The sequence below is a fragment of the Magallana gigas genome, chromosome 1 (genome assembly GCF_963853765.1).
Source record: "Magallana gigas chromosome 1, xbMagGiga1.1, whole genome shotgun sequence".
Taxonomy (NCBI): Eukaryota; Metazoa; Mollusca; class Bivalvia; order Ostreida; family Ostreidae; genus Magallana; species Magallana gigas.
In genome coordinates this window covers 4,145,039-4,154,063 of record NC_088853.1, presented here as the reverse complement: position 1 = coordinate 4,154,063, position 9,025 = coordinate 4,145,039, and the positions used below count along the sequence as shown (strand labels likewise).

The 9,025-nt window shown below is 35.6% G+C and overlaps 2 protein-coding genes across 5 annotated transcripts in view; both read left to right on the top strand.

Moving 5' to 3' along the window:
- LOC105327476 (uncharacterized) overlaps positions 1-9,025 on the top strand; it is a 265,527-nt gene that overhangs the window by 57,254 nt on the left and 199,248 nt on the right. The window lies entirely within an intron of this gene.
- Positions 5,437-9,025, top strand: part of LOC136269778 (uncharacterized) — a 238,535-nt gene continuing 234,946 nt past the window's right edge. Inside the window, exon 1 of the mRNA XM_066081140.1 lies at positions 5,437-5,549. The gene's annotated coding sequence lies outside the window, so the exon portion shown is untranslated. The remainder of the gene's footprint in view (positions 5,550-9,025) is intronic.

Genomic DNA, 9,025 nt, shown 5'->3' with positions numbered 1-9,025 from the left:
AATCTAATCGACAAACCAGTCTCCATCTCTTTTAACCAAACACGGTAGTTTGATATCAATAATGATTAGTCAACAATGAATTACTACATAAGTTTCTCACCCAAGTACTCAAAGTAATTTGAACAATTGCATTATTGCTGATAGTTTCAATTCAATTATTATAGGAACTGATATTTTGATATCCCGATTGTCTAAAACTTATATTGGAAAATAGATGTCACATGATTGTGTCATAATTTCTACTATATAAACCTTGCTATAAAAGCAATAAAAACAATGATACTTTTTCCCGGCAATCACTGACTTTAACCGATGTACGGTTAAAGTATTTATCCCCAAATTATCATACTGCATTCACGCTCAGCATTTAATTTCTCTGAACAGCCTTGATGTGTTATAGGATCAACGGCATCCAGAAATAAGCATACAATGCTTAAATAAAGCCGAGAGCACTATTCCTGCCTCACCAAATCAGGTATTTTATTGGACAGAATGATTTTTAGAAACACGTTTTGAAGAAACATAATATGACACACACTAAGCAATATCCAACAAAAGATGAAATAAAACATACCGAAATCCAAGCACACATATTTCAAAAATCATCTTGATCATTGTAATAGGTTTTCCTGTGTCGTATTGTTAAACCATCGCACATGCGCATACCACTCACTGTCGCAGATCGTACAGTGACAGTGTGGACTTGTGGAAACAATTATACGTTGTTTCTGTGTTGGATTCATTATCCATCCTATACTATGTTGGATGTAGTGCGACCTGGGTCTTGAATATGGTGTAGACGTTATGCACTCTCTATGAACGACATGCATGTGTTTGATGTGCACGCTAAGTAAAGCAGCACAATATTTATATGTGAAGACGATTATATGCACTCTCTATGATGGACATGCACGTGTTATATGTGCATGCAAAACAGAGCAGCACAATATCTCTATGTGTAGACAATATGCAGTCTGTATGAATTACATGCACGTGTTTGATGTGCATGCAAAATAGAGTACCACAATATCTATGTGTGCAAGATAATACGGACACCTTGGGAATTCTTTCAAAAGAATAAACCATGTTCCATTTCTTTCTTGGTTGTAGTTTCCTTTATTTCTTTTTAAACACATTTTATTGTAAATTTAGATGATGCATTGCTGTGTCACGTAGAAGTTTATCAACAAACCTGTCCAAGAGAATGTTGTGTTTTGTTTATACTAAATACGCATGCTTAATAATAGAAGGTGGAAACCCGTAACACATTGCATGCGATGTATATATTTATGGATTTAAAAAAAAATATTTTATAGTCTGTTCCAAGATATTTTTGCCGTATATTTTCCTAAATTATTTGACATTGATAAATATCTCTTGGTTCAGACGATAAAAAAACACCAAGATTTTCCTTCCATAATAAAGCCCGGATGGTGCAAAATGTGGCAGAAGTGTTTGAAATTGTTTCGTTTTTAATTAAGCAGTTTCTTGTTTTCCACAATGAGTTATTCTATATTTTAATTTCAAAAATGAATTTATCTACGTACACTAATTCAGAAAAAGGGTCAAATAGTGTATACAGGGAAATGTTTGCCCCGTTTTATTTTCGCCCATTTCGCCCTCATTGTCAGAAGACGAATTTAAGACTGGGTGAACTCTACATTACAAACAATTTCTCTGTTTATACAACTACATCTGGGCGAATTCATGACAGGGCGAAACCGTTTGCAATTGTAAAAGAGTGAAAATTACACGGGGCGAAAATTACATGGGGCGAAAATAACCCTGTATACAGTAGTTACTAATTTAACCAAATATAGAAATATGTGATGATGTTGCTTTGTATTTTGCCTCATATAAAACATGCATTCTCTAATGTTACATATACTAAATTAGGATGTTGTGCCCACTCAAAAACTGGTGTAGATTTAAATGGTCAAGATATGACTTTTTTGAGAAAGTTAGCTTTGTCAGAATTTTGTCCGCAATTTAGTTTAGTTGAAGAATTTCCGGCACAGCTATGAATCAGGGAAGAAGAATCTTAATGATGTAATATGTTTATGTTATGAAAAGATGTACAAAAGTTTTGACAGTTTTACCTTTATACTAGAATGCCATACATAAAGGTTTTGCATGGTTAAGTAGCATTGAGCAGCATAAAAACCAACCATATACCCATCTCCATACTTCAAATCAAAAAGAACTTCACAATTCCTTTTAAAACAAGATTTCTTGATTGTGCCAAGTTTGGTAAATTTATGGTTGACTTCATTATCAAAACAATGATCTGGTTTTCATGTCTTGGAACCATCTTTTTACGTAGTATACATTTCTCTTCGCCCATTTTTGAAAAGACCTTTCAAAATCTTTTTGAATTTCCACTTTTTTCTGTGAATCATAGATCTCACCTGGAGAATCTATTTCAAAGTTTGACCTTTCACCTGAGTCTTTGAAATCCTTGTTTTGCTGATCAGTAAATAATTGACCAAACCTAAATCATGCACATCACCTGTGTCGTTGAGATTAGTCACACAACAGAGGCATATTCAAAGACTGGTTTTATAAAAGTCGCGTAGATTTTTATGTATATGTATTTCTGTCGTAAGACATATATCTTATTGTTTATGTGACGTTTTTAACAATATATGTACATCAGAGTGCAAGGACTTAATAGCAACCTGATAATAGCAGTAATGAATATGTAGTACAGTAGTACTATTATGGAGAATGTACAACACATCGATTTAATTTCAACAGTTATTGGATGGTATATCAATCATTACGTGGTTTGACGACATTGTGCAAGAACATCACTAAGTTACAAAGTTCTTTATCATTGTTTACACATATAAGCTATATAACTTTATAAATTTATGGTTTTTCCCCATAATATTTTTCAATAAATTTGAAGCGTAATTGCTGATAGCGTGGACATTTGTTTATACAAGTAATGGGTTTCACAAAATAATACTGTACAAAAAATCGGTCAATAATGTTTCTATATAACGTACATCTAGATGAACTATTTGCATATACCATAATAAATTGCACAAAAGTGTCAATAATTCTTCGCTTTTTATGCAAATGATAACTTTTATAAAAAAAATTGTCGTGGTCACCCCAGATGTAGCCTATTCCAATTTCAAACAATTTGTCTTTCATATTTGACACGCAGTTTGATACATTTTTCAATTTTTGTTCACACTCTTCTTACATTTTTTCATAGTATGACCTAATGACCCAATTTTTAGTTCGTAATAATTTTAAGCAAATTCTAAAAATCCGAAAGTACCGTACAAGCTTCATGGGCAGCCTGTTGGTCTTAAAATTCGTATTTGTATATTTTCTAACACACAAATGTTTTTTTTATGAATTATAAATGTATTTCCTAAATGTAACACGCAATGTAATTTCCCCATACTTCAAATCCGTTATTCAAAATCATGCCTACACAAGTGTCAAAGAAAACCCAGAAACATAGTTTTAAATTACGTATTTGTATTTTTCTAACACACAGAACATGTTTTATGAATTCTAAATGTATTTTCTCAATGTCACAGTATGATTTCCCCATACTTCACATCCGTAATTCAAAATGCTGCTTTCATAAGTATCAATCAAAATCCCGGAAACATAGTTTCAACATTCAAATTAAATAATTGACTAACCTCAGATCTAAAACAGAACATTGCAGAGCGTGATCGGATTACATTGTAAAATTATTAACCTGGAAATTTTCAATCACTATAGATACGGCATTAAAGTAGCCTCCTCAACATTTTCTCTTTTCATTGTTTTCTACTCTTAAAGCAACATGAGCTGCAATTTTAAAGCTGAATTTTTTAACTAAAATATTATTATCTACTAAAATTAAAACCAAATCATGTTTTTTTTTAAATTTCTGTTAGCCTTAATTTTGTGGGAAAAGTCGTTAAGAAGCCTTAATTGAAGCAAAATTGAATTATTGTCGTCCTGTTCAAAAATTGAGCTGCTATATATTCTTAGAAAAGAAATCTTTCTTCGGACAAAAGTCCAAGATTTTTTTCAAATCTTATTTATCATAACACTTTTAGTTATATGCAGACTTAGCATACTAGCAGGTTTTTGCAGCAAAATAAAATTCTTAAACATACAGCTGATTTATATTGCTCTAATTTTCCTTCTCCCAAATCGTTTGTTTCCTTGTTAATATATGTAATTTGAAATAAGATGAAGCAAGCAATGACTTTGATTAATTTGCAGACGTTTATGTCGTTGTCGCCCAGCTTTTTTTACGAATTGAGAGGCCCGGTATACAGATGGTACATGTATATATACGCATACACATATATAAAAGGTATTTACGTAGAATAACAATTCTACCTTCAAATTCTAAAGAATTCCACTACCGAAGCTCGAGATTGTTCTTCAAAATACGCTGAGTTTGTCCAGTTTGTCCAGTCTGATGTCTCGACTATGAATTTACTCAAATTATTTTACAACCTCCATCACTACATCTGGCCCCGTGGTTATTAAACTTTTTCTGTGTATGGAATACTTACTGTATATTACATATCAGCATCAATCTATCAATGCCCCCCCCCCCCCCCCCGCCGTGGTACGTGTATTGTTAGAATACCTTTAAATCCCATTCATCATATACTCTTTTAAAGGGTTTAAATCTTATACAAAACAATAACCGGTCGCGCTGAATAAAATGGCTTGCAAGATATGTATGAGGCATTTAGAAGAAAATGATGTTCTCGGCTAGACTTAGTAACAACGCGTAATGTGTCATACTTTTAAGACAGTTATATATTTCAGTTCTTGATAACAAGCGATGAAAATGATTTTAGGAATGCTATTAAAAAGGTCAGCCGTGTACAATTTCTCATTTAAATATAAATTGGCCTATGATATTTCAGTTAGTAGTCTAAGCATTCACAGAGAGTGTTGTTGACTTTCTCAGTTATAACTGTCTACAGCAGTACGTTCTGAGATGTAAAGTTGAACTCTATGGAATAAAACAAATCAAATGATAAAACCAGTTAATTATTCAAACAAAGTTTACAATTATTAGTTAGAACTGCAGTGTTTTACTATATGTAAACATATCCCCTACGTTGAGGTTTTGTTTTTTGTATGCGATATTCAACGCTTTATTTTTTTTTTAATTCCTGATAAGTCTAAGGACCCATCTCAATGCAAAACATCTGCTGATGAATAGATATATGTGTGTGTGTGTGTGTGGGGGGGGGGTAATTGTTGTCATATTACATATCAGCTTCAATCTATCAATGGCCGTGGTACGTGTATTGTTGAATTACCTTTAAATCATCATTCATATCATACTCTTTTAGACTGTTTAAATCCCTACAGAACAATGACGGTTCTCTCTGAATGAAATGGTTCGCAATATATGTATGAGGCATATTGAAGACAATAACATTATGTTTTCGGCTTTGTAAAGTAACAACACCTTATATAGTCATACCTTTTAAGACAGTTATATATAGTTTAGTACCCGATATCAAGGGATGAAATCGATTTTAGGAAAGTTTTAAAAGAAGGTAAGAGTTCCTCGTTTTGTAAAAGAAAGTTGCCTATAAGACATGTACGGTTTTTTTTATTTTGTAAAAGAAATTTGCCTATAAGACTATAGGTCTAAGCATTAACTGAGAGTGCGTTTTTTATTCTTACTCAGTTGAAACTGTCTACAACAATTCAGTATAACGTACTGTAGAGTTGGGCTTCCCAACATGTAAACATAAAATATATTATATCTTACATAAATAAATCAGTTAAGTTTAAAACAAAAATACGACTATTTTATTGTTGACAAAACTAGTTTTTTTTTAAAATTATTTTTATAACTCCTTCTCTACATTTAACTGCAATATACTTAAAGGTCCTTTTTACCGGTAATATACAGTCCCTATTGGCCGGTAATGTACAACCTCTATTGGCCGGTAATGTAAAGCCTCTATTGGCCGGTAGTATACAGTCTCTATTGGCCGGTAATGTATAGCCTCTATTGGCCGGTAATATACAGTCTCTATTCGCTGGTAATTTACATTACCTAGTGGCTGGTAATGTACAGTCCGTTTTGGCCGGTAATGCATAATCCTTATTGGCCGGTAATGCACAGTCCCTATTGGCCGGTAATGCACAGCCCCCATTGGCCGGTAATGCACAGTCCCTATTGGCCGTTAATGTACAGTCCTTATTGGGTGGTAATGTGCAGTCCATATTGGCCGGTAGAGTACAACCTCTATTGGCCGACAATGTATAGCCTCTATTGGCCGGTAATATACATCCCCTATTGGCCGGTAATGTAAAGACTCTATTGGCCGGTAATGTATATAACCTAGCGGCTGGTAATGTACATCCCCTATAGGCAGGTAATGTACAGTCCCTTTGGCCGGTAATGTACATTACCTAGTTGCTGGTAATGTACAGCCCCTATTGGCCTGTAATGCACAGTCTCTATTGGCCGGTAATGTATAGTCTCTATTGGCCGGTAATGTATGGTCTCTATTGGCCGGTAATGTATAGTCTCTATTGGCCGGTAATGTATAGTCTTTATTGGCCGGTAATGTACAGTCCCTATTGGCCTGTAATGCACAGCCCCTGTTGACCGGTTATGTACAGTCTCTATTGGCCGGTAATGTACAGTCTCTATTGGCCGGTAATGTACATGTACAGCCTCTATTGGCCGGTAATGTAAAGTTTCTATTGATAAGTTATGTACAGCCTCTATTGGCCGGTAACGTTTAATCCTTATTGGCTGGTAATGTATTATAGCCTCTATTGGCCGGTAATGTACAGCCTCTATTTGCCGGTAATGTAAAGCCTCTTTTGGCCGGTAATGGACATTACCTAGTTGCTGATAATGTACAGCCCCTATTGGCCGGTAATGTATAATCCTTATTGGCCTGTAATGTATAGTCTTTATTGGCCGGTAGTGTATAGCCTCTATTGGCCGGTAATGTACAGCCTCTTTTGGCCGGTAATGTATAGTCTCTATTGGCCGGTAATGTAAAGTATCTATTGGCCGGTAATGTACAGTCCTTATTGGCCGGTAATGTACAGTCTCTATTGGCCGGTAATGTAAAGTTTTTATTGACAGGTTAGGTACGGCCTCTATTGGACGGTAATGTATAATCCTTATTGGCTGGTAATGTATTTTATCCTCTATTGGCCGGTAATGTACAGCCTCTATTGGCCGGTAATGTACAGCCTCTATTTGCCGGTAATGTACAGCCTCTATTGGCTGGTAATGCACAGTCCTTATTGGCCGGTAATGTACAGTCTATATTGGCCGGTAATGTACAGTCTCTATTGGCCGGTCATGTATAGTCCCTATTGGCCGGTAATGTATAGCCTTTATTGGCGAGTAATGTAAAGCCTCTTTTGGCCGGTAATTGACATTACCTAGTGGCTGGTAATGTACAGTCCCTATTGGCCGGTCATGTACAGTCCCTATTGGCCGGTAATGTACAGTCCCTATTGGCCGGTCATGTACAGTCCCTATTGGCCGGTCATGTATAGTCCCTATTGGCCGGTAATGTATAGCCTTTATTGGCCAGTAATGAACAGTCTCTATTGGCCGGTAATGTACAGCCTCTATTGGCCGGTAATGTACAACCTCTATTGGCCGACATTGTACATCACCTAGTGCCTGGTATTGTACAGTCCCTATTTGCCGGTAATGTACAGTCTCTATTAGTAATGAACAGTCTCTATTGGCCGGTAATGTACAACCTCTATTGGCCGGTAATGTACAGCCTCTATTGGCCGACATTGTATATCACCTAGTGCCTGGTATTGTACAGTCCCTATTTGCCGGTAATGTAAAGTCTCTATCGACAGGTTATGTACAGTCCCTATTTGCCGGCACTGTACATTCCCTTTTTGCCGGTAAATTAAATCCCCTATAGGCAGGTAATGTACAACTCCTTCAGGCAGAAAATATACATTTACATTTCCTATTGGCCTGTAATCTACAGTCCCTTTTGGCCAGTAATAATATAGAAATAGTTATCCACGCTGTATTCGTTTGTGCAAAGAACAAATTACGATGCATTGGAGTTATAATTGTTAAATTTCAGTTAATAATATTAAACACAAAGCGCGTTCAATAATTTATATTGTTGCGACAACTAATAAGATAAAGTCAATGACGTGTGTTTTTTTAAACATAAAAATATCTAAATTGTTATATAATCCTTTTTTAATCGGTTTAAAACCCAAGCTCGTCGTCAAAAAATCGCAAAATTAGTTCAATAAAACAGCTTGTTGCAAAGACAGCTCTTGTTCCTATCACACAATCGTCCGTGTCGGTCAGCCATTGTTAATTGTCATTGTCAGAGAGATCGTAGACTTAGATTTGTTTGATTCTAGTCATTACACACATTGATGTTAAAGGTTCTCTGTATTCAGTTGTGACTCAATAATTAAATGTACGGGTTATAACGTTTAACCGACATTGGCACGTGACGATTCTTATGATAGTATTTGTATTCTTAAGAAGAACATTGGCGCCCTGGGGCTCCCGTCGTTGTTCTTTTGATAGTATGTGTATTCTAGAGCAGAACATTGGCGGCTTGGGACTCTCGTCGTTGTTCTCTGTCTATTTAATATTTGGTCATTAAACCAAACGTAAAGTGACCTGGTTCTGGTCCATTGCTTATTGTTAACTTATTGGATAATGCCAGGTAAACCGGCCAACTACAGACCAAAATCCCTTTCCTGTATACTGTGCTAAACTATGGAGTATATTATCGCATCCAACTTAGTAAGGCACTTTACACAGAACAACATCTTGTATGATCTCCAACATGGTTTTAGGGAGCGACGCAGTTGTGAAACCCAGCTGGTGATGCTGGTACAGTGCCGCTATCCATAAAGTTTACAGCTTAAGTCCTATCCTATCCTGTATCCAGTATCCTATATCCTGTATCCAGTATTCTATTCTATTTATTGATTCTATTCTATCCATCCTATCATCAAAAATGGTAAACGAACCGACCTGATCCTGCTGGAC